The sequence below is a fragment of the Dasypus novemcinctus genome, chromosome 18 (assembly GCF_030445035.2).
Source record: "Dasypus novemcinctus isolate mDasNov1 chromosome 18, mDasNov1.1.hap2, whole genome shotgun sequence".
In the NCBI taxonomy this organism is placed as follows: Eukaryota; Metazoa; Chordata; class Mammalia; order Cingulata; family Dasypodidae; genus Dasypus; species Dasypus novemcinctus.
In genome coordinates, this window is record NC_080690.1 from 52,938,418 (window position 1) to 52,960,498 (window position 22,081).

Genomic DNA, 22,081 nt, shown 5'->3' on the forward strand with positions numbered 1-22,081 from the left:
ACCTCATTTCAGACTCCATTCTGCCCTTTCCCTCTGGCTCCCCGGACCCACATTGCCTGCTGTCAGGACTGGTGGGCCCTATTCTCTCTCCTACCACCGGACCTTTGTACATGCAGTTCTCACTGCCTTGAGCCACTCCCATGCAATGCTTTAATTCCTGGCTAAATCCTCAAGACCTCAGCTACATGAATCAATCAGGCTTCTAGTTGTTATATTTCATTGACCGCCCAGAATGTTTGGTCCCTGCTCCCCAAGCTCATTTTCAAATAGTGACATCTTTCTGTCCATTTCAGGGTTACATTGACCTGATGGTTGATGAGACTGAGGAAGCAGTATGAGAGCCAGACCCAGCCGGGCAAACTGCCCATGATCCTCCAATATCAATGCCAAACCCACCAGCTGCTAGGATACCTCCTTTTGATGTCAGCACCTGGAGATACCTCCAAGTGCTCATTCTCACCTGGCTTTGGCCATTGATATACTTTTCATGTGTCTGAGTAATTATTCTCTTGACATCCATCTCCCTGCTAGATGTTGAGCTCCCCAGGGCAAGGCCTGTCCAGGTCATTGACTGTTGACTCCATGCAGTTGGTAATTTGCATATAATATCTTTGCCACAATTGGTAAAACGTTATTTTTATAATAACTATAGTTCACTGGTTATGTTAGGGTTCACTATGTTGTACAGTCCTGTTCTAGTTTGTTAGGCTTTCGAAATGCAGGTATTCTGAAATGGGTTGGGTTTTAACAATGGGAACTTATTAATTTACAAGCTTACAGTTTTGAGGCTGAGAAGAATGTCCAAGTCAAGGTATCATCTGGTGATGTTTTCTTCCCAATGCCTTTCTGCCAGCAATCCAGGACTCCTCTATCACATGGCAAGGCACATGTCAGCATTTGCTAGTCTTTCCCTTCTCTTTCGGGATTCACTGCATTCAGCTTCTTGCTTCCATGGCTTTCTCTTTATCTGAATTTCATTATCTTATAAAGGATTCCAGTAAGAAGATAAAAGATTAAGACCCACTGAGGTGGGTTATATCTTTTTTTTTAAGGTATCTGTGACTGAACCTAGTACCTTGTACGTGGAAAGCAGGTGCTCAACCACTTGAGCTACATCCGCTCCCCATGGGTTACGTCTTTTTTTTTTTTTTACAGATTTATTTTTTTATTCCCCCCCCCCCAGTTGTCTGCTCTCTTTGTCCATTTGCTGTGTCTTCTGTGACAGCTTCTATCCTTATCAGCAGCACTGGAATCTGTGTTTCTTTTTGTTGCATCATCTTGTTGTGTCAGCTCTCCGTGTGTGTGACGCCATTCTTGGGCAGGCTGCACTTTGTTTCGCGCTGGGCGGCTCTTCTTTCAGGGCGCACTCCTTGCGTGTGGGGCTCCCTTACATGGGGGACACCCCTTGCGTGGCATGGCACTCCTTGTGTGCATCAGCACTGTGCATGGGCCAGCTGCACACGGGTCAAGGAGGCCTGGGGTTTGAACCATGAACCTCCCATGTGGTAGGCAGATGCCCTATCCATTGGGCCAAGTCTGCTTACCCCCATGGGTTACATCTTAACCTACTCACCAAAAAATCTTTCTTAACACTGGATCCACACCCGCAGGAATGGAGTAACTTTAAGAAAATACTTTTCTGGAGGCACATACAGCTTCAAAATTTTATTCTGGTAACACATATACCACTTAAAATTTATCATTTTAGCCGCTGTCACGTATACAAGTCAATGGTGTTAAATAAATTCACAATGTGCTACTGTCACCACTATCCATTACCAAAATGTCCCCATCATCCCAAATAGAAACTCAGTACCAATTAAACATTAACTCTCCATTCCCCCCACTAATCCTTCTCTCTGAACTGTATTCTAGTTTCTGACTCTATGAGTTTGCATATTCTAATAGTTTTGTATCAGTGAGATCATGTAATTTTTGTCATTTTAAGTCTGGCTTATTTCACTGAATGTGATGTCTTCAAGGTTCATACATGTCATATGTATCAGGTCTTTATTTTTATGGTTGAATAATATCCCATTGTATGTACGTACCATATTTTATTTATGTGATGGGTTAATTTTATGTCAACCTGGCTAAGTTATGATGTCTGTTTGGTCAATCATTGGCCTAGATGTTGCTGTGGAGAAATTTTGTAGATGAAATTAGCTTCTACAACCAGTTGACTTTAAGTAAAGATTATTCTGGATAATTTGGGTGAGCCTCATCCAATCAGTTGGGAGACCTTAAATGTAAAGTACTGGTGGCTTCTGGGAAGAAGGAATTCTTCCTCGACTACACCCTCAACTGCTCCATGAGTTTTCAGCCTGAGAAATTTGGACTCAAGGATTGAACATCATCTTACTAGAATTTCCAGCTTCTAGATTGACCTATGGAATTCAGATGTGTGAGCCCCCTGTGCACCAATTTCTTATAAGAAATCTCTTTATATAATACGGATGCACACACATATACATATATCCTGTTTTGTTTCTCTGGAGAACCATAATTAATGCAAATTTTGCTAACAGTGGTTCTAGAGAAACAATCTTAAGGATGAGTTTTCTGAACTGGGGTTTTTGGAACTGGTCCTTTAATATGATTAGATTTCAAGTCACAAATGACTTTTTCCAATGGCAAGGAAGTCCATGGTGTGATGTGGCAGTAGAGCTACACAAAATATAGGATATTCCTCATCAAACACTTAGCAGAAGGAAGGTTATGGGTGACTGTGTATTTGATGCTTTAGACATGCTAATGAGTATAGTGAGATTGTCTGATAGTTCCCAAATGCACTGGAGGAGGAGGAAGAAAAGGATGAACTCAGGTTTTCAGATTCCCAGATCAACCCCAATGTAAGTGAAATGAAAGTTCCTACTTGTGTCTTGAAAGAGATCCCTGTCTCCTGTAGTCCACAGTTGAGATTTCTGAAAACCAAATCCAGAGTCTCATAGTATGGGTTACTGAGTTACCATGCAAATTGAGTTCTCTTCATTACAGGGTGTCTGCTATTAGTGAGGGTATTGATTGGGGAGGAATGGGGTTTCGAAAATGGGATTAGGGACAAATGGGCATATTGAGATGAAGCTGGGGACATCGAACCCCTAAATTCTGTGTCATTTTTTACAGTAGAAGCAGCCCTTCTATCTCTGTCTGAGGAGATTAAACCTGCATTGCTAAACGGACCTGTAATTTCCTGATGTAGATGACCAGCAAGACACTGCTAGTTCTCAAGGCATCCCTCTTTGCCTATAGACCTATATAGCTTGACTGAAGTCATAACAGGTCCTGAAAGGTGTATGACCCATGAGGAGGTACATCACACTCTGAAAGTCCTGCATGGATTTACCAGTTTATCTAGATAGAAATTTGGGGGGAATATGTGTAGGAATGGATTTTAAGAGGGTGGGGTAATGGTGGAAGAACATAATTTTGGATTAGGCTGTACTTATTAATATGTACCTACTAAGCAGAGACTCTGGGCTCAATGTTGTAGCCCAAGGGATTGGAAGAGCTCTAAAAGTTTCTTTGGTTGATTAGCTAAAACATGGACCAAAATGTGGCCTACACTAAATGAAGTTGAAATGCCAGAACTAGCTTGGTATAATGTAAGGTATTTAGAAGGCTTAGGGAGATTAGAATATTGAGTGTAACACATGCTTACCCACCCCAGGAGTTACCAGGGGACATACCTTTCACCAGGTCTGTGAGGACTAAATTTGCGAGGAAAGCGCCAGCATCCTTGAAGAGCTCTGTGGTTGCTCTTCTCTGTAGGTCAGACATTACTGTGGAAACTGCTGCCATTGAACTGTGATCCTTAAGTGTAGTGGAGCTAATTGGATTCTGGGGTGGCAGGGGCCAAGTGATAGCCTTTAATTACTGTAGATAAGGTGAGCATAGTTAACCTTAACGGACAGCAGAGTCAAAGCAGTAATAAGAATAGACTGACTCTATTATATAGAAGAGACCTGTGGCATTGACTAGTTGATTAGGGGGTACCTAGAAGCAAAATGGATGGGGAGTCTGCTAAATTCTTACTTGATCTGTGTAGCTGGAAGAGCTATAGGTCAAGTGAACAGAAGTCTAACCTGAATCACAGAAATAGAGTCATGGCCCTTCAGTTAATTGCCAGACATGAGACAGTTTACAGACATAGAACCCCCTGAATGAAGGGGGAGCCAGGCCCCCTTAAGGAAAGACCTCGCTACCCTGACAATCTAGTCATTCTAGCTTTCCCCAAAGAGATCTGTGGCTTTTTATCAGGGTGACTGTACTGAGGAAAAAAAATCAGGCTTTTTGGGGATTAGTAGAGACTTCTTCTAAAATTATACCATTTCCAGGAGATCCAAAACACATCGCTGTGGTCCACCAGTTAGAGTAGGGGCTTCTGGAGGTCAGGTAACCAATTTTTCTTCTTGAAACAGCATCATTAATTTTATCCCAATAGTGGACACCACCTAATATCCATTAAGTATAGAATGGATAACTAGGTGTAGTATTCTTTTTTTAATTATTTTTTCTTTTTTTAAAAAATTTTATTCATTTTTAAAAAATATTACATTCAAAAAATATGAGGTCTCATTCAACCCCACCGCCCCCACCCCACCACTCCCCCCACAGCAACACTCTCTCCCATCATCATGATATCCATTGCATTTGGTAAGTATATCTCTGGGCATCGCTGCACCTCATGGTCACTGGTCCACATCATAGCCCATACTCTCCCACGTTCCATCCAGTGGGCCCTGGGAGGATCTACAATGTCCGGTAATTGTCCCTGAAGCACTACCCAGGACAACTCCAAGTCCCGAAAACGCCTCCACATCTCATCTCTTCCATTCCCCGCACCCAGCAGCCACCATGGCCACTTTTCCCGCACCAATGCCACATTTTCTCTGTGGACATTGGATTGGTTGTGTCCATTGCACATCTATGTCAAGAGGAGGCTAGATTCCACATGGATACTGGATGCAATCCTCCTGCTTTCAGTTGTAGGCACTCTAGGCTCCATGGTGTGGTTGACATTCTTCAACCCCATGTTAGCTGAGTGGGGTAAGTCCAATAAATCAGAGTGTAGGAGTTGAAGTCTGTTGAGGCTCAGGGCCTGGCTATCATATTGTCAGTCCAGAGATTCAGAGCCCCTAGATATATCTTAAACCCCAGCACCAACTACAATTCCAGTAAAGTAGCATGAAAGTCTTGTGAAAAGAGATCCCATCTGTGCGCAGCTCCATCACGCAGAAACACCAGCTCCAAGTATTCTTTTTTTTTAAAAAAATTGTTTATTATAGAAGTTATGAACTTACAAAACAATCATGCACATTTGCAGAATTCCCATGTAACAACCCTTTGCCAATACACCACATGGTTGTGGAACATTTGTCACAGATTATGAGATAGTATCATCAGACTATTAGTACCACTACCTATGGTCCATAGCATACATTTGGCATGTTTTTTCCATACCCCCCCTTTTTTTTTTAAGATTTATTTATTTCTCTCCCCTTCTCCCCCCTGCCCCAGTTGTCTGTGCTCTGTGTCTATTTGCTGCGTCTTCTTTGCCTGCTTCTGTTGTTATCAGCAGCACAGGAATCTGTGTTTCTTTTTGTTGCATCATCTTGTTGTGTCAGCTCTCTGTGTGTGCGGTGCCATTCCTGGCAGGCTGCACTTTCTTTCGTGCTGGGCTGCTCTCCTTACGGGGTGCACTCCTTGCGCGTGGGGCTCCCATACGCGGGGACACCCCTGCGTGGCAGGGCACTCCTTGCGCACATCAGCACTGCGCGTGGGCCAGCTCCACACAGGTCAAGGAGGCCCGGGGTTTGAACTGCGGACCTCCCATGTGGTAGATGGACGCCCCCATACCCCCTCTTATTAACAGTTTGTCTTTGGCATTGAAAGAATATTGCAGTATTGCTGTTAACTATAGTCCATGGGTTACCTTAATTGTATTTTTCCCCATGCTTCTCCACATTCTCACCACCCTGCAATGATGACTTACATCTATTCTAGTTCACAGGAGGACATTCTTGAATTTGTTCTGTGAACCACAATTCTCATCAACCTCTGGGTTTGCTGTGTTATTCAGTCCCTAGATTATTCTCTAGCTTTCTTTCAATTGACATTTACATCCCTAGACTATCCTTTTTTTTTTTTTAAAGATTTATTTCTGTCCCTCCCCCCTCCTTTGTCTGCTCTCTGTGTCCATTTGCTGTGTTTTCTGTGTCTGCTGGCATTCTCATCAGGTAGCACTGGGAATATGTGTGTCTTTTTTATTGCGTTATCTTGCTGTGTCAGCTCTCTGTGTGTGCAGCACCACTCCTGGGTGCACTGCGCTTTTGTGCAGGGTGGCTCTTCTTGCACAGGGGGTGCTCCTTGCATGTGGGCACCCCTGCGTGGGACGGCACTCCTTGCATGGCAGCACTGCATGGGCCAGCTCACCACATAGGCCAGGAGGCCCTGGGTATCAAACCCTGGACCTCCTGTATGGTAGGAGGAAGCTCTATCAGTTGAACCACATCTGCTTCCCCTTAGACTACCCTTTACAGCCACAATCTTCTTTATAAACAAGCTGTTACTCATATAATGTGTTACCATCAACTATTTCCACATTTTTACAGTCAAGTTAATTAAAACTTCTACATACATTAAGCATCAGTATTCCTTCACAGCCCTCTTATTTCCTAATAATCTGTACTCTAGGTTTTAATTCCATGGGTTTAGTCTTCATATTTAGTTCATAATAGTGAGACTGCAATATTTGTCTGTTTGTGTCTGGTTCATTTCACTTAGTGTAATGTCTTCAAGATTCACCCATGTTACCATACGTGTCCCAATTTCATTTCTCCTTACTGAAGCATAGAATTCCATCATATGTATATACCACATTTTATTTATCCATTCATTGGTTGATGGATACTTGGGTTGTTTACATATTTCAGCAAATGTGAATAATGCCACTATGAACATTGGTGTGCAACTGTCTATTCATGTCACAGTTTTCAGTTCTGGATATATTCCTAGTAGAAGAATTGCTGGGTCATATGGCAGTTCTATATTTAGCTTCCTGAGGAACTGCTAAACTGTTTGCCACCAACAATGGAGTGTTCCTATTTCTCCACATCCTCTCCAGCACTTCCTGTTTCCTTCCTTCCTTCCTTCCTTCCTTCCTTCCTTCCTTCCTTCCTTCCTTCCTTCCTTCCTTCCTTCCTTCCTTCCTTCCTTCCTTCCTTCCTTCCTTCCTTCCTTCCTTCCTTCCTTCCCTCCCTCCCTCCCTCCCTCCCTCCCTCCCTCCCTCCCTCCCTCCCTTCCTTCCTTTTTTCAATAATGGCTATTCTATGTGGTGTAAGAGGATTTCTCATTGTCATTTTGATTTGCATTTCCCTAATAGCTAGTGCTGTTAAACTTCGTTTTCATGTGCTTTTTGGCCACATGTGTTTCTTGGAGAAATGTCTAAGTCTTTTGCCCATTTAAAAATTGGATTCCTTATTTGTTATACTGTTGAGTTGTGTGATTTCTTTATAAAGAATGGAAGTCAAACCCTTATCAGATATGTGGTTTCCAAATATTTTCACCATAAGTGGGCTGAATTTTCACTTTGATGAAGTCCTTTAAAGCACAAAAGTATTTTAAATTTGAGGAGGTCCATCTATCTATGTTTTCTTTCATTGCTTGTGCTTTCAGTGTAAGATTTAAGAATGTACCACCTACCAACAGGTCTTGGAGATGTTTTCCTACATATTCTTTTTGGAGCTTTATGGTTCTAGCTTTTATATTTAGGTCTTTAATGCATTTTGAGTTAATTTTTGTATGAGGTGTGAGATAGGGGTTCTCTTTGTTTCTTTTGGCTATGGATATCCAGTTCTCCCAGCACCATTTGTTGAATAGGCTGTTCTGAACCCAGCTGGGTGAGTTTGACAGATTTGTCAAAAATCACATTACCATAGATGTGAAGGTCTATTTCTCATCCATCAGTTTGGTTCTGTTGGTCTATGCGTCTATCTTCATGCCAGTTCCATGCTGTTTTTGCCAGTGAAGTTAAGATAATTTAAAGTTTGGAGGTGAAAGTCCTCTAACTTCGCTTTTCCTTTTTGTGATGTTTCTGTCTATTTGGAGCCCCTTACCTTTACATATAAATTTGATAATTGTATTTTTTTGCATTTGGTTAAAAAATGCTGGTGGAATTTTTATTGGGATTTCATTGAATCTGTTTATCAATTTGCGTAGAATTGGTACCTTAATGATATTTAGTCTTCCAATCCATAAGCTTGGACTATTCTAATTATTTAGGTCTTTTAAAAATCTCTTTTAGCAATGCATTGTAGTTTTCTGAATACAGTTGCTTTATACCCTTGGTTAAGTTTATTCCTAGATATTTGATTATTTTAGTCACTATTGTAAATAGGATTTTTTCCTGACTTCCTCTTCAGATTGTGCATTACTAATATATAGAAACACCACTGATTTTTTGCATATAGATCTTGTGTCCTGGCACTCTACTGAAATCATTTATTAACTCTAGCAGCATTGCTTTAGATTTTTTAGTGCTTACTTGTTATAGGATCATTTCATCTGTGAACAGTGAAAGTTTTACTTTTTCCTTTCCTATTAAGATGCCTTTTATTTCTTTTTCTTGCCTGATTGCTCTAGCTAGAACCTTTAGCATTATATTGAACAACAGTGTTGACAGTGGGCATCCTTGTCTTGTTCCTGATCTCAATGGGGAAGCTTTCAGTCTTTTGCCATTGAGTACAAAGTTAGCTGCAGGTTTTTTCATATATGGTCTAATTATGTTGAGAAAGTTTCCTTCAATTCATATTTCTGTAGTATTTTTACCAAGAAAGGATGCTATATTTTGTCACATGCCTTTTCTGCATCAATTGATAGGATCAGGTTATTTTTCTTCTTTGATTTATTAATGTGGTGTATTAATCTTATTGATTTCTTTGTGTTGAACCACCCTTCCATGCCTGGTATAAAACCCACTTTATCATGATTAATAATTCTTTTAATGTGTTGTTGGATTCAATTAGGAAGTATTTTGTTGAGGATTTTTGCATCCATCTTCGTTAGAGAAATGGATCTGTAATTTTCTTTTTTCAGAATATCTTTACTTGGCTTTGGTATTAGGGTAATATTGTTTCATAGAATGAGTTTGCTGGCATTTCCTTCTTGTTCAATGCTTTGGAAGAGCTTGAGAAAGATTGGTATTAAATCTTCTTTGAATGCTTGGTAGAACTCACCTGTGAAACCATCTGGTCCTGGGCTCGCTCCTCTTTTGGGGGAGTTGTTTGATAACTGTTTCAATCTCTTTACTGGTGATTGGTTTGTTGAGGTCTTCTATTCTAGGGTCAGTGTAGATTGTTTGTACATTCCTAGGAATTTTTCCATTTCAACTGCATTGTCTAGTTTGTTCGTGTACAGTTGTTCACAGTATCCTCTTATGATCTCTTATTTCTGTGGGGTCAGTAGTAATGTTTACATTTTCATTTTAAAATTTTAATTATTTGCAACTTCTCTCTTTTTTTCTTTGTCAGTCTAGCGAAGGTTTGTCAATTTTGTTAATCTTCTCAAAGAACCAACTTTTGGTTTGTTAATTCTATTTTTTTTTTTTCTTCACTTCTGCTCAGATCTTTGTTATTTCATTCCTTCTACTTGCTTTGGGAATAGTTTGTTCTTTTTCTACTTCCTCCAGCTGTGTATTTATTTAGGTCATTGATTTTAGCTCTTTCTTCTTTTTAAATGTAAGCATTGAGGGCTATAAATTTCCCTCTCAGCACTGCCTTCACTGCACCCCGTATGTCCTGATATGTAGTGTTCTCATTTTCATTTGTCTCAAGATATTTATTGATTTCTCTCACATTTGTTCTTTGACCCACTGATTATTTAAGAGTGTGATATTTAATCTCCATATATTTGTGACTTTTCACTTTTACTACATCTTGTTGATTTCCAACTTTATTCCATTATGATCAAAGATGGTGCTTTCTATAATTTTGATCTTGTTGAATTTATTGAGATCTGATTTGTGACCCAATGTGTGGTCTATCCTGGTGTGAGATCCATGAGTACTTAAGAAGAATGTATATCCTGTGTTTTGGGGTGCAGTGTTCTGTATATGTCTATTAGGTTTAGTCTTTATCATATTATTCAAGCTTGCTGTTTCTTAATGGATCCTGTGTCCAGATGTTCTACCTAATGCTTAGAGTGGTGTACTGAAGTCTTCAACTAGTATTGTAGAGATATCTATTTCTCTCTTAAGTTTTGCCACTGTTTGCCTTGTATATCTTAGGGCATCCTGGTTAGTGCATATACATTTATGATTGTTATCTCTTCCTGAATTGGCCCTTTTATTAATATATAATGTCTTTCCTTGTCTTTAAAAATAATTTTGCTTTTACAGTCTATTTTGTCCAATGTAAGTATAGTTATCCCAGCTTTTCTTTTTGTTACTGAATGCATGGAATATCTTTTTCTAGCCTTTCATTGTCAGTCTGTTGGTGTCCTTTGGTCTAAGCTGAGTCTCTTTTTTTTATTATTTATTTTTAAATTTCTCTCCCCTTCCCCGGGCCCCCCCCTCCTCTCCCCCCCGTTGTCTGCTCTCTGTGTCCATTTGCTGTGTGTTCTTCTGTGACCGCTTCTATCCTTATCAGTGGCACCGGGAATCTGTGTTTCTTTTTTTTTTTTTTAAAGATTTATTTATTTATTTAATTCTCTCCCCCTCCCCCGGTTGTCTGTTCTCTGTGTCTATTTGCTGCGTCTTGTTTCTTTGTCCACTTCTGTTGTTGTCAGTGGCACGGGAAATGTGGGCGGTGCCATTCCTGGGCAGGCTGCACCTTCTTTTGTGCTGGGCGGCTCTCCTTATGGGGCGCACTCCTTGTGTGTGGGGCTCCCCTACGTGGGGACACCCCTGCGTGGCAGGGCACTCCTTGTGCACATCAGCACTGCACATGGGCCAGCTCCACACAGGTCAAGGAGGCCCGGGGTTTGAATTGCGGACCTCCCATGTGGTAGACAGACGCCTTAACCACTGGGCAAGTCCGTTTCCCTGTGTTTCTTTTTGTTGCATTATCTTGTTGTGTCAGCTCTCCGTGTGTGTAGTGTCATTGTTGGGCAGGCTGCACTTTCTTTCGCTCTGGGTGGCTCTCCTTATGGGGTGCATTCCTTGTGCGTGGGGCTCCCCTATGCAGGGGATAACTCTCTATGGCAGGGCACTCCTTGCGTGCATCAGCACTGTGCATGGGCCAGCTCCACATGGGTCAAGGAGGCCTGGGGTTTGAACTGCGGGCCTCACATGTGGTAGACGTATGTCCTATCCATTGGGCCAAGTCCGCTTCTCTAAGCTGAGTCTCTTGTAGACAAAATATAGATGGTTCATGTTTTCTTTTTTTTTTTTTTTTTAATGTTTTCTTATCCATTCTGCCTTCTGTATCTTTTGATTGGGGAGTTTAATTCATTAACATTCAACCTTATTATTGTAAAACAGTTCTTATTTCACCCATTTTGTTCTTTGGGTTTTATCTATCATATTTTATTTCCACCACTCTTTTCACACTTTGTTATTTTTTTTTTTAAAGATTTATTTTATTTATTTCTCTCCCCTTCTCCCCCCGCCCCAGTTGTCTGTTCTCGGTGTCTGTTTGCTGTGTTTTCTTTGTCCGCTTCTGTTGTCAGCGGCATAGGAATCTGTGTTTCTTTTTGTTGCGTCATCTTGTTGTGTCAGCTCTCCATGTGTGTGGCGCCATTTCTGGGCAGGCTGCATTTTCTTCGTGCTGGGCGGCTCTCCTTACGGGGCGCACTCCTTGCGTGTGGGGCTCCCCAGTGTGGGGACACCCCTGCGTGGCACAGCACTCCTTGCATGCATCAGCACTGCACGTGGGCCAGCTGCACATGGGTCAAGGAGGCCCGGGGTTTGAACTGCGGACCTCCCATGTGGTAGACGGACACCCTAACTACTGGACCAAGCCCATTTCCCACACTTTGTTATTTTTACTGATATAGTCTTCATTTCTAGACTCTCTTCCAAGCCTTTCTGTCCTGTCTTTTCTATTCAGACTATAGCACACCCTTTAGTATTTCCTGCAAATCTGGTCTCTTGGTTTCAAACTCTCTTAGTTTCTGTTTATCTGTGAACATTCTAAATTTGCCCCATTTTTGAAAGACAATCTTGCCAGATATAAGATTCTTGGCTGGTAGTTTTTCTCTTGCATATCTTACATTTATCATACCACTGCTTTCTTGCTTCCATTCTTTCTGATGAAACCATTTTATTTGGTATCCCTTATATGGTATGCATCATTTTTCTCTTACTGCTCTCAGAATTCTTTCTTTGTCTTTGGCATTTGACATTTTGATTAGTATGTGTCTTGGAGTTGGTCTATTTGATTTATTTGGATGGGAGTACATTGTACTTCATGGAGATGATATCTATGTCCTTCGGTAGGGTTGGGGAATTTTCTACCATTATTTCTTCAGATATTCCTTCTGCCCCTTTTCCCTTCTCTTCTTCTCCTGGTACACCCATGACACATATGTTTGCATGTCTCTTGCTGTCATTTAGTTTTCTGAGACCCTGTTCGATTTTTTCCATTCTTCATCTGTTCTTTTATATATTTGCTTTCAAAGGCCATTTCTTCAAGCTCACCAATCCGTTCTTCTGCCACCTCAAATCTACTGTTATATACCTCCAGTATATATATTTTAAAAGATTTAATTTATATCTTTCTCCCCCTTTTTGTTTGTGCTCACTGTCTGCTCATTGTGTACTCTCAGTGTATGCTCGTCTTCTTTTTCGGAGGCACTGGGAACCGAACCCAGGACCTCCCATGTGGGAGGGAGGCACCCAGTTGCTTGAGCCACACTGACTCCAAGCTTGTTGTGTCTCTATTGTTTCCTCATCATGTTTCCTCTTTGTGTTTCCTCATTGTATCATCTTGCTGTGTCAGCTCACCATGCCAGCCTGTTGTGTCAGCTTGCTATCTTGTATTCTTTAGGTGGCACTGGGAATTTAACCTGGGACCTCCTGTGTAGTAGGCATGTGCCCAGCTGCTTGACCCACATCCACTTCCCCTCCAATGCATTTTTAAAAAAACTTTATTTTGTACATTTAACAACTGAAAATAGAAACAATTAAAAAAATTTTAAAAAGGGTTGAATGAAAGTATACTTTTCTCAATTCAATGTCCTGGTTACACATAAATTTTTTTTTGAATCATACAATATGTTACACAATATATTTGATTCATGGTAATACCATCATACAGTATTTGTCCTTTTGTGTCTGGCTGGCTTCGCTCAACATAATGTCCTCCAGGTTCATCCATGTTTTCATATGCTTTACGACTTCATTTCTTCTTACAGTTGCATAATATTTCATTGTGTGAATAGACCACAGTTTGTTTATCCAGTCATTGTTTGATGGACACCTGGATTGTTTCCAGCTTTTGGCATTCATGAACAATGTCTCTTTGAACATGGGTGTGCAGATGTCTGTCTGTGACGCTGCTCTAAATTCTTCTGGGTATATACCCAGTAGTGGTATTGCAGGTTCATGTGGCAAGTCTATATTCAACTTCTTTAGGAACTGCCAAACAGTCCTGCACAGTGGCTGTACCATTCTGCATTCCCACCAACAGCGAATAAGTGTTCTTATCTCTCCACATCCTCTCCAACACTTGTATTTCTCTGTCTTTTTAATAGTGGCCATTCTGATAGGTATGAAATGATCTCATTGTCATTTTGATTTGCATTTCTCCATTAGTAATTTGAGCATTTTTGCATGTTTTTTTTTTTTTTTTTGCCATTTGTATTTCTTCTTTGGACAAATGTTTATTCAAGTCTTTTGCCTGGTTTTTAATTGGGTCATTCATCTTTTTATTGTTGAGTTGTAACATCTCTTTATATATCCTGAATATTAAGCCCTCATCAGACATGTGATTTCCAAATATTTTCTCCCATTGAGTCTCTGCCTTTTCACTATTTTGACAAAGTCCTGTGAGGTGCAAAAGTATTAATTTTGAGATGGTGCCGTTTATCTATTTTTCTTTTGTTGTGTGTGCTTTGGGTGTCAGGTCTAAGAAACCACCATCTATTACAAGGTCCTAAAGCTGTTTCCCTACATTTTCTTCTAATAGTTTTATGGTCCTGGCTTTTATATTTAGGCCTTTAATCCATTTTGATTTGATTCTTGTATGGGTAGTGAGATGGGGTCCTATTTTATTCTTTTGGTTATAGATATTCAGTTCTCCCAGCACTGTATTTGGAGACTGTTTTGTTCTGTTATCATGGACTTGGTAAGTTTGTCAAAAACCAGTTGACCATATAGGTGAGGGTTATTTCTGGACTCTGTATTCTATTTCACTGATCAATGTGTCTATCTTTATGTCAGTACCATGCTGTTTTTTAAAATTTTGATTTTGTAAAGATTTATTTATCCCCATTGTCTCATTGTTTCTGTTCACTGTCTACTCCTCTTTTCTTTAGGAGGCACTGGGAACCCAACCTGGGACCTCTTACGTGGGGGAGAGAGGTGCTCAATTGCTTGAGCCATCTCAGCTCCCTGGTTTGTTGTGTCTTTTATTGTCTTTCCTTTTTGTGTCTCTTCGTTGAGTCATCTTGTTTTGTCAGCTCACTGCACCTGCCCGTCGTGCTAGTCGCCTTCTCCAGGAGGTCCTGGGAACTGAACCTGGGACCTCCCATGTGGTAGGCAGGAGCTCAATTGCTCGAGCCACATCTGCGCTTCCCTACCATGATGTTTTGAACACTGTACCTTTGTAATATGTTTCAAGGTCACTCAGTGAAATTCCTCCCATGTCACTCTTCTTTTTTAGAATGCCTTTGGCTATTTGAGTGCACTTGCCCTTCCAAAAACAATTTGTTAATTACCTTTTCTAGTTGGAATTTTGATTGGTGTTGCCTTGAATCTATAAATTAATTTGGGTAAGATTGACTTTTTCACGATATTTGTTCTTCCATTCCATGAACACGGAATGTCTTTCCATTTATTTAGGTCTTTTTAAAATTTCTTTTAGCCTTAAGTGTATTTTAAATTTCATTTATTGCATCTTTCATTCCCATAAGATCTGCTATTTTTCCACATATGCTTTCAAATTCTTCGTGCTCACCCAGTGTTTTCCTTTGACTGGGCCATATCTTCCTGTTTCTTGGTATGGATTGTAATTTTTTGTTGGTGTCTTGGCATCTGGCTTACTAGATGTATTTTTCTGGGTGCAGTTTCTCTTTTAGTTTAGGATTTTTTGCCCTTTCTCCCTTGCTGGTTTTGTAGTAGGAGCTGAGACTATAGTTGGTACTGTAAGCTTTGGATGCTGAAGCTGCCTGTGTTGCCCCAGGGAGCAATGAAGCTTCTCCCACCTTTCTCCTCTGACAGGGCTAGGAACAGAGCCACAGCCATTTGTAATAATCCAAGTCGTGCAGGCCAAGACTGTAGTTGCTCAGAGAGACTGATGAAGCTTCACACCCCTTCCTACCCTGCCTGGGGTAGGGATGGAGCTGCAGGTATGGTCAACAATCTATTCCAAATGACCACAGTTACCCAGGTAGACTGACATAGCACTGGCCCCCCTTCTCTTCTGCCAGGGGAGGGGATCACCCTTTGGCGTTTCCAACAATGTAATCCATGCTGGCCAAATGAGCCTTCAGTTGCTCTGAGAGCCTGAAGGAGTACTGTCCCTTCTGCCCTTAGGGGATGGGAGTGGATCTACAAGTACCCAACAGTTCAGTACCTGTAGGCTGAAAATACCTGCTGTTACCCAGAAAGGCTGAGGAAACACATCTTCCCTCCTATCCTAATTGGGGGTGGGGTTGGAGCTACAGGTGTCTATTCAGTCTGTGTGGGCCAAAAACACCTGCAGTTACCCAGAGAGCCTGGGAAATACCATCCTCCTCTTGCCCTTACAGGGGTGGGTGTGGAGCCACAGGTGCTCAACAGTCGAGTTTGTGCAGGCCAAAAGTGCCTGCAGTTGCCCAGATAGGCTGAGGAAACACCAGTCCCTTCCTATCCTATGGGAGGAGGGCGGGGGTGGAGATGGAATTGAAGGCACTTAGCAAGCCAGTTTGCCTAAGCCAAAAGCACCTGCAGTTGCCCAGAGAAGCTGAGGAAACACAGCTCCCCTCTTATCCTATTGGGGGCAGGGATGGAGCTATAGGTATCTGAGTATCCAGTCTGTGGGCTGAAAGCACTGGCAGTTGGCCAGAGAGACTGAAGAAACACCAGCGGCCAGAGAGACTGAAGAAACACCAGCCCCCTCCTATCCTATGGGGGTGAAGGGATGGAGATGGAATCACAGGTGTTCAGCAGAGCAGTTTGTGCAGACCCAAAGCACCTACAGTTGCTCAGAGAGGCCGAGGAAACAGCTCCTCTCCTATCCTATTGGGTGCGGTGATAGAGCCCCAGGTGTCCAACTATTTAGTCTGTGCCAGCTGAAAATGCCTACCATTGCCTGGAGAGGCTGATGCAGGTCCTGTCAGCTTCCTCCCTGCTGGAGGAGGGGCTGCAGTCCAATCTGGGTGGAAAGAAGCCAGTCCCTACTGTTAGCTGTGATTTTTCAGTCAGCTCTGCTTTTCTTCATGCTGGGGGCAGAGTTAAAATGGCAGCTACCAGCCTCTTTCTGACTTGGACACATTCAAATTAGCTGTTTTTAGGATTATTCTTTGGCCAGCTGAATTTACTAGTCAGTAGCTGAAATCAGTGGCCAGCTATCTCTTCCTCCCCCACCCTGGGAAATGGAGCCTTCAACTCCAGGCCATAGAATAACTCCCAGGGTGGCACAACCTCCAGTGGAGAATGGGCACCAGCCTCTTCAGTGTGGAAAGCTCTACTCATGCAACTTCACTGCAGATGGGCAATTTCCTATTCTTTCAAGGATATTGCAGGATGCTCTTCTTGTCTCCTGGGTTCCCCAAATAGGTGCTTTAGATAGCTCTGGGTGGTTACTAACTGCCTTGTAGGATGAGATGGCTCCTGGAGCTCACCACTCAGCTGCCATCCTGCCTCTCAGCAATCAATGGAGTTTTAGCTCACAGTGGGTTGATTGGGCCCCTCATAAGTGGGTCACTTGGGCCCCTGAATGCATTTGGTGGTTATTTCTTCAGTGCCAGCATAATTGGTATAGAAATACTCAGCAACTGACAGAACCCCACATTGGATCCATGACTTGATTGAGAGCTATTATGGGAGGTAAAGCCAAATGGAAGCCACTACAACTGCTTCAACTTAGGAAAATAGTAAACTAAAAGCAGTACCATATTCCTGGAGGAGTTTCAGAGATGAGTGCCCCATTTGAAGGATGCAGGCCTGGTGATTCCCACCACATCGACATTCAGCTCTTCTTCTTGGTCTTTGTAGAAAACAGATGGATCTTAGCAGATAACAGTGGATCTCCATTGACTTAACCAGGTGGTGTTCCAGTTGCAGCTGCTGTTCCAGATGTGACATCATTGTTTGAGCCCTGGTACTTGGTATGCAGTTATTGATTCAACAAATGGTTTTTCTTAATACCTGTTAGTAAATACCACCAGAAGCAGTGTGCTTTCAGCTGGCAAGGCCAGCAGTATACCTTCACTCTCCTACCTCAGCCGTATATCAACTTTCCAGCTCTATGCCACAATCTAGTCCACAGGGACCTTGATCACCTTTGCCTTCCACAAGACATCACATTGGTCCATTGTATTGATGGCACTATGCTGACCAGACCTAGTGGAAAAGAAGTATCAACTACTCTAGACTTGTAAGACATTTGTGTCTCAAGGGATGGGAAACAAATTCAACAAAAATTCAGGAGACTTTAACTTCAAAATTTTAGGCATCCAGTGGTGTGGGCATGTCTAGATTCCCTTCTAAGGTGAAAGCTAAGCTTTTGCATCTGGCCCTTCCTACAAACAAAACCAAAACGAAAAACACAATGTCTAAGTGGCCTCTTCAGGTTTTAGAGGCAACACATTCCTCATTTGGGTGTGGTACATTGGCCCATTTACCAAATGTACTGAAATGCTGCTAGTTTTGAATAGGTACAGAATAAGAGAAGGCTCATCAAAAGGACCAGGCTGCTGTACAAGCTACTTTGCCACGTGAGCCATATCATCCAGATCCAATGGTGCTCCAAGTGTCAGTGGCAGAGATGCAGTTTGGAACCTTTGCAGGCTTATATATGTGAACTATAGCACAGACTCCTAGGAATTTTAAGCAAAGCCCTGCTTGAGAAACAGTCTTTTGCTTATTACTGGACCTTAGTAGAAACTGAATTATTAACCATGGTCCATCAAGTTACCATGCAACCTGAGCTGTCCATATGAACTCGGTGTTGTCTGACCCAACAAGTGATAATGTTGGGTGTGCACAGCTTTACTCTGTCAGTAAATGGAGGTGGTATATAGGAGACCAGGCTTCAGCAGGCCTAAAGATGCAAGTAAATTACATAAAGAAGTGGCTCTGGGAGCATATGTAGCTCAGTGGTTGAGCACCTGCTTCCCATGTGCAAGGTCCTTGGTTCAACCCCTGGTAACCCCTAAACAAAAAAAAAAAAGAAAAAAATGTGGCCCAAATGGTCACAGCTCCCACTTTCACATAACTTTGTTCTCCCAGCCTGCACCTCTTGCAGAGTTCTCTATGATCAGTTGACTGAGGGAGAGAAAACTCAGGCCTGGTTCACAGATTGTTCTGCATGACATGCAGGCACCACCCAAAGTGGACAGTTACAGCATTACAGCCCCTTTCTGGAATGTCTTTGAAGGACCATGGTCAAGGGAAATACTCCCAGGGGACAGAACCTCAAGCAATGCACCTGATTGTTCATTTTGCTTGTTTGCTTGGAAGGAGAAATGGCTAGATGTACAGTTCAATACTAGTTCATGGATTGTGGCCAATCATTTGGCTAGGTTGTTGGGACTTGGAAGGAATGTGACTAAAAAACTGGTGACAAGACTGGAAGAGAGGTATGTGGACAGACCTTTCTGAATAGGTGAAAAAACAAAGATATTTGTGTGTTTTTGTGTCCCATATGAATGCTCACCAGAGGGTGACTTCAGCAGAGGAGGATTTTAATAATCGCGTAGATAAGATGACCCATTCTGTGGATACTAATTGCCTCCCCAGCCACTCTTGTCATTGCCCATCGGGCTCATGAATAAAGTGGCCATGGTGGTAGGGATGGAGGTTATGCATGGGCTCAGCAACATGGACTTCCACTCACCAAGGCTGACCTGGCTATAGCCACTGCTGAGTGTCCAATCTGCCAGAAGCAGAGACCCACACTTAGTCCCCAATATGGTGTCATTCCTCAAGGTGATCAATCTGATTCCTGGTCATCTGGTTGATTGCATTGGACCACTTCCATCAGGAAAGGGGCAGCATTTTTTTCTTACTGGAGTAGACACATACAGCAGATATGGATTTGCCTGCTATGCATGCAATGATCTAATGCTTCTGCCACAACTACCATGGACTTACAGAATGCCTTATCCACCATCACAGTGTTTGACACAGCATTGCTTCTGATCAAGGAGCCAAATTCCTATAATAAATCTCATACATTTACACTAATATTTATGTATGTATATATCACCTGTCAGTTCTGTTTCCCTGAGAACCCTGATTGTTTTAGGTTGTCAAAAGCTTCAAGGATGATGGGAGAGAGTGTTGCTGTGGGGGGAGAGGGGGGTGGGGGCGGTGGGATTGAATGGGACCTCATATTTTTTTAATGTAATTTTTAAAAATAAATAAATAATTAAAAAAAAAAAAAGCTTCAAGGAGCAATATATTAGGAATCAGTTTACTTTTTATAGTGGGAATTTATTAGGTTAAAAGCTTATCAGGGAAGTGGATTTGCCTCAACTGATAGAGCATCCACCTACCACACAGGAGGTCCAGGGTTCAAACCCAAGGTTCAAACCCACACGCAGTACTGATATACACAAGGAGTGCTGTGCCACACAGGTGTCCCCCACATAGGGGAGCCCCATGTGCAAGGAGTGCACCCTACATGGAGAGCTGCCCTGCACGAAAAAAGCGTAGCCCTCCCAGGAGTGGCACTGCACACATGGAAAGCTGATGCAGCAAGATGACGCAACAAAAAGAGACACAGATTCCCAGTGTTGCTGACAAGAATGCAAGCAGACACAGAACAACACACAGCAAAGGACACAGAGAGCAGACAATGGTGGGGGGGGGGGGAAGGGGAGAGAAATAAATAAAATCTTAAAAAAAAAAAAGCTTACCATTCTGAGGCTGGGGAAAATGTCCAAATTAAGGTATCAGCAAAACTCTTTCCCCAAAGTTTGGCTGCTGGCAATCCTGGACTCCTTCCAAGTGGCAGAGCATGAAGGGGTCCCTGCTGGTCCCTGCCTTCTCCTCCAGGCTGCATTGCTTTCAATTTCTTGCTCTCATGGCATTCTCTCTCCTGGGTTCCTCTCTGGGCTTCTAGGTTCCTTCTCTCCATTTCTGCAGCTTTTTTTCTGTGTCTGTATGTTTCTCCCCCTTATAAAGGATTCCAGTAAAAGAATTAAGACCCACCCTGGGTCATGCCCAATTGAAGAGATCTAATCAAAAGGAAGTTCCCTTAACTGAGTCTAATCAAAAGGTCCTATCTACAACAGGTTTACACATACAGAAATGGATTAGTTCTAAGTAACATGATCTTCTGGGGTCCACCCAGCTTCAAACTGTCACACTGACTAATACAGATTGGTATCTGAAGAGATAACTCTGGAAAAAATCTTTAGTAAGGTGTTCCTAAATTTATTATGTATGAAAATTTTCCTATCTTTTTGAAACATATTAAAAAATGACTTCCACATTAAAATTTTCTAATTGCAAAGTAACACATGTTCATTGTGGAATATTTGAAAATTTAAAATAATTTAATACTTGCAGAATTACCCTATTTTTTTTTTGAAAAAAAAACGCCTTGTTATATTGTAAAAATATTTTCAATGTTCATAAATATTGCTCTACAAGAGTGATTTTCAAACAGTTTTTGTATCAGTAACATTTATTTATTTTTAAAAAACTTATCCCCCCACCTGTGCAACTTGCTTGTTGTCTGCTCTCTGTGTCTGTTTGCTGCGTGCTCTTCTCTGTTTTTACTTGTCTCCTTTTTTTTGGATCACCTTGCTGAGTTGGCTCTCCACAGCACTTGTGGACTGGCAGCTTTCTGCAGCGTGCGGGAGAGCCTGCCTTCACAAAGAGGCCCCGGGAACTGAACCCAGGGCCTCCTGTATGGTAGGTGGGACCCCAACTGATTGAGCCACTGCCACTTCCCTGTATCAGTAACATTTTATATTCTTAAAACTTGAGGACCCTGAGAGCTTTTGTCTATATATCTTTCAATATTTTACTGTATTAAAAATTAATACTGATTTGAATATTTACTTAAAGATTTATTTATTTTTTATTTATTTCTCTCCCCTTCTCCTCCACCCCACTTGTCTGTTCTCTTGTTTATTTGGTGCATGTTCTTCTTTGTCCGCTTCTGTTGTTGTCAGTGGCATGGGAATCTGTGTTTCTTTTTGTTGCATCATCTTGTTGTGTCAGCTCTCCGTGTGTGTGGCACCATTCCTGGGCAGGCTGCACTTTCTTTCACACTGGATGGCTCTCCTTACAGGGCGCACTCCTTGTGCATGGGGCTCTCCACACGGGGACACCCCTGCGTGGCATGGCGCTCCTTGCGCGCATCAGCACTCTGCATGGGCCAGCTGCACACGGGTCAAGGAGGCCCGGGGTTTGAACCGCGGGCCTCCCATGTGGTAGACGGATGCCCTAAGCACTGGGCCAAGTCTGCTTCCCCAAATATTTATTAATTATTTAAAAAGTAACTGTAGGGAGGCGGCCGTGGCTATTGGGCTCCTGTCTACCATATGGAAGGCCCTGGGTTCATGTCCTGGGGCCTCCTTGTGAAGGCAGGCTCATCCGCATGCTGCAAGAACTGCCCAACCTGCAAGTGCCATGGAGTGCCACCGGGCCCACAAGTGCTGCAGAGAGCTGACTCAGCAAGGTGACAACAAAAAAGGGAGACAAGCAAAAACAGAAGCGCGTGCAGCAAATGGATGCAGAGAGCAGACAGCATACACACACACA